Genomic DNA, 8,128 nt, shown 5'->3' with positions numbered 1-8,128 from the left:
CCAGCCCCGCCTCCACCCTGAGGGGCCCCAACAGGGGTGGAGAGGAGGGGGACGCCAGCCCTACCCACTTCCTGTCCAGCCGGCCGTCCCCTCCCCCAGCTTCCTCTCCAGCGGCCTCCAGGGCCCCGCCGGCTCGGAGGAGGGGCCCGCGCTGCGTGCTTTGGAGGAGCGGTCGGCACTCTTCCGTCAGCTCCAGAGCTGGGGCTGTCCAGCGCTCAGGGGGCCACCGGGGAACGTGGGCGTCAAGGACACTCTTATCCTGATGTCCGCTCCCACTACTAATCTCCAGCGCCTATTCCCAACGAGGCACAGAGAGGGTGTCACTCACCCAAGTCACACAGTGTATTAACAGCTGGGACTCCAAGGTCCCGCAGACGCCCCCTTCTCCCTTATCTCCCAATGCTCCGTAGCTGCCCAGGACTCTGTGTGCCTGAGGCAGGTCCCTCCCTCTTTCTGAGCCTCGGTTCCTTGAGTCGATGCGAGTCTTCCTCTCCACAAACATTTATTCAGAGCCTGCTGTATGCCAGCGCACGTTGCTACTGCTTGTGGAGCAGAGGGTATGACAGAGAAGGAATACCGTCAAAAGCTGTTGAGTTAGTAGGATAATTTAGAGTGCCACGTGCTGGGCAGAAGGAGGGGTCCCGGATGGAGCGGACAGGCGACGGCAGGGTCGGCCAGGTTCCCAGAGGAGGGCGGAGGCGAAGGAGGGAGAGAGGCAGAATCTCTCGCGGCCGCGTGAGCTGCAAGGGCGGGGGGTGGTGCGGCGGACGGTTCTCATAGCAACCGGGACGGATCTCCAAACACAGCCCCGGCGCTGGCGGAAAAGTCCTAGAACAGCGGGAGTTGGGCCCCACGCGGCGTCTGGGAACCTGAGCCCTCAACACATCCAATCAGAGCACACGCATTGCAAGAGCAGAACCCACAGAAAGAGGCCGCCGACCCATGAGAGTGAGGGACATAGGGGAAAGGAACTTTAAAAAAAATAAAGGTAGGAGTTAATCCGGAATATCTGGAAGCAGAATGTACAGACTGCAGTCCCAGCAAGTTCAAAGGCCCTGAGGTGGGCACACGGTTCAGGTCTTGGACGCAGAGCGAGGAGGGCAGTGTAGCTGAGGGGAGCGGGGTGAGGGGGAATGGGGGGAATGATGGCTAAGAGGGCAGAGGAAACACTCTCGGAGGCGACGGTTTGGGATTTGTTCTAAAAGCAATAAGGAGCCATGGGGAGCTATGGAGCCCCATGGGGCGGGATCTGCGTCAGGGTTTTAAGAAGCTCTATGGGGCTTCTGGGTAGATCGGGAAGACTTGGAGGAGGCAGGGGGGTTGCCCTGATAGACAGGGGCCATGGACCAGGTCAGGGGCCTGAGAGGGGGGTTCATAAGCGAGGAGGGTAGTGTCAAGGCTAGATCTCAGACCTGCGACCCCTTCACCAGCTCCCGGCCGCCCTCGTGTGGCTGTGCAGGGACTGCAGCTCTGAGCTGGGGCTCCGTCGCTTGGGACCACCGACGACGCCCCCTCCTTTAAGACTCATCCCGCGGGGTCAGGGGCGGTGCCTGCTTGAGGCGCTGGGGCGGTGCCTGCTTGAGGCGCTCGGGCGCTGCCTGGAGGAGGGACCGTACCTCCCCTAACTCCCTTCCAGCCCTTCGTTTCTCAGACCCACCCTCCATGGGCCCAATTCCTGGTCTTTGGACTGTCCGCTCCTGCCTCCTAGAGGGCTCTTTCTCTAGCTGCAGGCCTGGCCTATTCTGGCTCCTCTTTCGGTCTTTGGCCTCAACAGTTCCTCCTTCTCCGCCCCCTTCCCCTTCCTCCTCGCCTTTCCTGGCCACATCACCCAGATAACCGGTTCTGCTCTAGCCTGGGTCTGATGTGTCACTGTTAAAATAATGCATCAAGTAGTCAGTTGATAGCTCGACCTTCCCCAGGATGGGCCCTTTTTTGTGAACCCAGCAGTGGGGCCATGAATATATTGCAAGAGTCATTAGGAAGGCTGGTTTGGGTTTTCCTGATGATGGTTTTTCCTCTTCACAAGAGGTGGAAGCAGCCCCCCTCCTCGTTAAAGCGGAGGACTTTGGAAGGGGCCAGGATCCAAGCAGGGGGCCGCTGCAGCTTCCTCAGCTGTGCATTGGAGAAGGCCACAGCTGGGAGCAGGGTCTACACCACCAGACGTTTCCTCTCAGAGCTGTAATTATGGGTAATTTTCTAACTGCAACACAAAAATTGCAACCCAAACAACACTGGGAGGGGAGAAGCCACAGCAGCTGGTGAACACCAGGTAGGCTAGAGCTCTGGGTGGGGGTTCCAGCCTAGAATGGGTGGGAGCAGGCCCCCCAGCCCAGGGGTGCTGGGGGAGGGGCTAAATGGCACAGGAGGAGGGTCATTCACACATGATAGGCTCCTGGGACAGCTGGCAACCACTTGGAGTCTCAGGTTTCTGAAATGGGGATTATACCTCAAGACTGGTCACCTGGTGGCAGAAGTCCGGGATGGAGGATCTGGGCCTGGGTTTGAACCCTGGCTGCGCCCTGTGTTGATGTGTGGCCTTGAGTGGGAGCCCACTGAACCTCAGTCTAGCTGAACATACAATACAGGTCCTCCACTCCATGTCCGTCCTCTACAAAGCTCAGCCCAAGCCAATACACTGCCCAGCTTCCAGCACTTTCCATGGCTCCCATTGCCCACAAGTCAAGTCCCTGCTCCTTTGCCTTGCACTTGAACTTGAGTCAAACCAATCATTAAGAACCTATGCACCCAGCACCTCATGAGAGAGGCAGCATTTCTTCTCCCACATTATAGATGGGGAAATTGAAGCCTGAAGAGGCACGGAGTCATGTGGGTGACCCAGAGGCAGCACCCCACTCGCTGAAGTGCCCCCACTGCCCTGCCGGGGTCTAGGACACTCAATCTGGGAAACTGGAGGCATTTTGTGGGAACATCAGGCCTGGGAGGATGGGACGAATGGAGGTGGGGAATCAACTGCAAAGAAAGTTCTGCAGATAAAACAGAGCCTCAGAGCAGGGAAACAACTTGCCCCAGGACACACAGCAGGGAGTAGAGGCACCAGGTCCTACTTTGGGGTTTCCTGGTACTTCCTCTCTCTAGGACCCTGGTTTCTCTTGTGGTGGAGGAAAGCATTTCCATGGCAACTTAAGGTCTCACTCTCTCTCCAAGTGGTACAGAGGGTGGAGTCTTTTCTGCCCTTTTGAGATCCCTCAGTTTAACAACAGTAGGAAGTGGATGCTTGCTAAGCACCAGAAACTGGGCACTTTTTGTCCATGATCTTGTTGCATACACACAGCTTATTCCCACCCCAAGACCTTTGCACAGGCTGTTCTCCATGCCTGGGACACCTTCTCCCAGCCCTTCCCCATAGCCAGCTGCTTCTCCATTAGGGCTCAGCTCCAGTGATGTCTCCTCAGAGAAGCCTTCCAATGTCCTGGGTCACATAAGTGCTCCCTTGACCTTCCCATTAAAAAACTCCTGCCCAGTTGGATTTTCCTGAAAAATCTTATTTTTGCACATTGATTGCCCATGTCCCCAGGAATCCATGAGTTCCATGAAGGCACGGAGTTTGAATATTTTGTTCAATGTTGTCCCTAGCACTTAGAACAAGGCTTGGCACACAGTAGGCACTCAATAAATACCTTCTGCTGAATTAAAAGTTACCAATATCCACTACGTGCTGGGGTTGGAGGCCTCCAGTGACCTCAGAGATATCAGCCTTAGGACCACACAGATTGTCATGACCTTCCTGCAACGGAGGTGTGGGGGTCAGAAAGCGGAGGGACCAATTTTCTGCTGCTGCCCAGGCCAGATGCACCTGCAATCCTGAGCATGACCACACGAGGACAGCAGAGACCTGTAGGTCCAACCTCTGAGGGTACCCGCAGGCTCCGCCCTGGTGCCTCTTTGGAGCAGCTCTTGAGATTCCATTTCAGGTTTGTAATCTAGTTGGCTTCTCTTGACCTTGCCCATGCCTCCAAGTGGGCTTCCAAATATATATTTACATATTTAGGGATTGAATAGTTTCATGGCAGAAAAAGAAGACAAATACGAAAAAAAAAAAAATCACCCAATTCTCCCATCCCTCCCCAGAAAAATCTTATTCCTATTTTGAACTCTTAGCTGAAAATCATTTTTTCTTTTTCCATTTTTGTTTGTTCCCCCCTCAAGAGGCCACCCTTGACTAATCCTCAAAATTGTCACTCCATCTGGCTGTCCAAATACCCCACACTCAGTTTAATTTTTTCTCAGTAGCACTAACCTTTAATTTGCTAATTTGCGGTTCATCACCTCTCCCATTGGAATAACATCTCCCCAAGGGCAGGAGTTTTGCTTAATCTAGTAGGTGCTTAGTAAATATTTGTGGAATAAGTGAAACCTTACCAAAAATAAAATAAAACGTAGCAAATAAAGCTAAATACCCTCCTTAGCCCCCACCCTAGGCAATCACTACCATGAAGTTAAGAAGTTAAGCTCACATCTGTGCATCCCCAAGTGCTCCAGAGAGTCATCGTGTGCTGTATAATGGCTCTGCACACCCCTTCAGGTAGACGCACACAAATGCACTTTGTCTCTGATCAGTGTAGCCTAATGGTCAACCACATGGATTCAGGGCTTATTCTTGAGGGCTGTAGAGCCTTGGGTAAACTACTCAAACACATCTTGCCTCAGTTTCCCTGCTTGTAAAATGGGGGCAATGACAATTCCTATTTCAAGAGGCTACTGTGAAGATTATATAGCCAGTGCCTAAGCGCTGCTATTTATAATTAAATATAATAATTATACATTATAAATTTATATATTTGATTATATATTAATATATTATATACTTATGTACTTATTTATATAATAAACTTAAAGTGTTTTTAAAATCTGCTATATAGCATCCCTTTTTTAAAATTGTAAGATAAATGATGATTTTTTTTTCCTATCCCCTCCCCTTTGGCAACCATCAATTTATTCTCTATATCAGTGGCCCCCAACCTTTTTGGCACCAGGGACCGATACTCCTATGAGAATCTAATGCTTGATGATCTGAGGTGGAGCTGAGGCGGATATGCTAGCTGGGAAGCAGCTGCAAATACAAATGAAGCTTTGCTTGCTCGCCTGCTGCTCACCTCCTGCTGTGCAGCCCAGTTTCTAAAAGGCCACCCACTGGTACCAGTCTGCGGCCCCGGGGGGTTTGGGGACCCCTGCTCTATATCTATTGGTCTTTTTCTGTTTTGTTTATTCACTCATTTTGGTTTTTTTTTTAAGATTCCATATATAAGTGAGATCATATAGTATTCCTTTATAGCACTCCACCTATATTAATTTGGGGTACCCGAGAAGCAGCCCCTATGATACGAATTTCAGAGCATACTTACATAAGGGAAGCCACTCCAGGAAGCTCTGGTCACGGTGAGGAGAGAAAAATGCCCTGCAGGGGGCGCCCGCAGGCAGGCTCTGCAGGGCTGGGTTCTCAGGTGACTCCCAGGAAGCTGGGGCACTGCGTGGGCCTTAGAGATGCTCCAGAGAGGGATCTGGAGCTGGGGCCTTTATATCAACTCTCCTTTGGTCTGTGGTGCAGGGCTACTCCCAGAAGAGCCCTGTGGGCCAGCAGCATGACCTCCCAGGCAGAGCAGCAAACTGCTCTCTGGCAGATGGAACATGCTTTCTGACCGTGGTATCCTCAATGCCATATTTTGTCTAACCCCTACCTCCCAAAAGGATTCAGTGGCTTCTCAAATTTTACTATAACCAGTGAGGCCATGTGACCTCAAATAAGGTCTCTCTGCCTCATTAAAAATCAAGGCTTGCCTTCTGAATTAGATTTTTGTGCACCCATGGACCATCATTTACTCCTCCCATTTACTATGGGACATTGAGCTGGCATATTGGTCACTCATGTCCCCAGTTCCAGACATGTGCTCACATTCACCTCTGCCTTTCAGTCCTTCACAGCCAACATACATGGTGATTGTTACTATCTTTGTTTTAAGAGAAAGAAGCCAGTTGAGGCACAGAGAAGTTAGGTACTGGCCCCAGGTTACACAGAGATGAAGTGGCCAAGCAGACTTTAGTCATCGTTTGCTGAATAAATACATGGAGGTCTGCAGTTGCCCACATCTGCCCAAGTTCCAGATTTGCCCCAAGTCAGCTTCTCTGCCCCAGCCCAGCCCTTGGTCATAATACCTGTCTCCTGTCCCGACCTGCTGGCTCCAGAGCCCCTCAGATACCTGAAAATTCTCAGGCCCCCTGAACAGCCTCTGCTGCTGGGTCAGGCTGCCCCTCACCCTCCCCTAGACTGCTCCCCACCTCGTCCCCAGATTCCCTACCTCCCAGGCATAGGGTGTGGGGGTTTCAAAGGCTGTGAGGAGAGAATGAAGACAGCAGGAAGCCAGCAAGGTGGCTGGGTCAGAGGGTCCAGGGGCTCCTGGAGGCAGGGCCCAGGCTGAGGCCTCAACCTACACAGGGTGGGCACAGGGCAGTCAGAGGGTATTGGGAGAATGCGAGTTGAGAGGGCCGCGCGTCAGTGGCCCTGGACTGGGTTGCCCCCTGGAAACTCCCTGTGTCTCTCCGTCTTTGGGCATCTCTGAGGGGTTCTGTGGGTCTCTGAGGGTCTCTGGAGCTTTCTGTGCTAACAGGCTGGCCCTGCCTGGGACTCGGGTCCAGGACCTGCTCAGCATGTGTCAGGAGGGCAAGAGAAGGAATATGAAGATGTGCCCTCCAGAAGCTTCTGGCTCCCCTCAGCCAGGTTGGTGGCTAGCGGAGCCCAGAGCTTTCCCCCTTCCGTAGGACTGGGCATGGCCAGCTGGGGCTGCAGCAGGATACCCAGACCCCAGGTCTCCCAGACCTCAGGCCCATCAAAGCCCCCAACATGCCCTAGATCCCTGGATACCCCCAGATGCCAAGATTTCCAGACCCCCAAGTCCCAGGACCTCCCAAAATCCAGAACCCTAGATTTACCAGATCCCAGGGCCCAGATCCCTCAGACCGACCTCCAGAACCCACTATCCCAGGACTCAGGCCTGCATCTCTCCCTCCCCCTTCCCCTGCAGCCCAAGTGTTTGGTGCTTCTTCATTTCTTCATTTCCTCCTATTCTAAGAGGCCTCTGTGCTGGACCTGCCGATCCTCCCAGGGCATAGGGTGTGGGGAATGGCCATCTGCACTCAGGCCACAGCCAGCTTGCACCCCTCCATCCCTCTTGTCTTGAAAGCTTGAGTGTCTTCTGTGTTCTTCCTGTTGATTTCAGTGTTTTAATTGAATGTGTTGACTACGATATATATTCACATGAAATGATAGGATCCTAAAATAAAAAATATTAAAATATACATGGTAAGGTTTTCTCTCCCATCCACCTGCCAATAAGAGGTTACTACAAGTATTTTTGTGTGTGTTTCATTCTAAGTTTCTTTAGGCAAATGAAATCTAAAAGATGATGATGATAATGATTTGCCCTTTTCAGTTAACATTTTCTCTTGGAGACATATGCTCTCACCCAGGCCAACTTCCATCTCAGGGGCTTTGCACAGGCTGTTCCATACATTGGATACCCTTCCCCCACCTCCTGACTCAATAAACTTCGTTATCTTTCTTAATAAGTGCTCCCTTGACCTTCTCATTAAAAAGTTACCTCCCTGCCTGCTTGATTTTCACCTTTATTTTTCTCTACATCACTCCCCACCACCTATTATCTATTTTTCTGATAGATCCTGCCTGCTGCCTGATTCCCTGACAGCTACAAGAACCCCACAGGAACAGAGATTTTGTCTGTTTTGTTCATGGCTGTATCCACAGCTCCTAGCCCAGTGCCTGGCACAAAGTAGGAGCTTAATAAACATTTGTGGAGGAAATGACTGTATCTTTCCTTATTTATTCATAGAGATCTATAATTTCATTTTCATGACTATGGCACTCCCTAGGATGGATAACTGTTATTTTATTTTATTTATTATTATTATTTATGCCTACAGCACGTGGTCTTCCTAGGTGGTCTCCCATCCAAGTACTAACCAGGCCCAAACCTGCTTAGCTTCCAAAATCAGATATTGGGCTTGTTCAGGGTAGCATGGCCATAGGCCATGGACCATGACTCCACTGCGGCTCGAACCCAGGACTTTATATGTGTGTAAAGCGGACATGCTAACC

The 8,128-nt window shown here is 51.5% G+C and overlaps 1 pseudogene; it reads right to left on the bottom strand.

The window, feature by feature from the left end:
• Positions 1–7,944: 7,944 nt before the first annotated feature.
• LOC120606694 (uncharacterized) lies at positions 7,945–8,060 on the bottom strand (annotated as a pseudogene).
• Positions 8,061–8,128: the final 68 nt, after the last annotated feature.

The sequence above is a fragment of the Pteropus medius genome, unplaced genomic scaffold, assembly GCF_902729225.1.
Source record: "Pteropus medius unplaced genomic scaffold, Ma_sr-lr_union100, whole genome shotgun sequence".
In the NCBI taxonomy this organism is placed as follows: domain Eukaryota; kingdom Metazoa; phylum Chordata; class Mammalia; order Chiroptera; family Pteropodidae; genus Pteropus; species Pteropus medius.
This window is presented reverse-complemented; position numbering and strand designations above follow the sequence as displayed.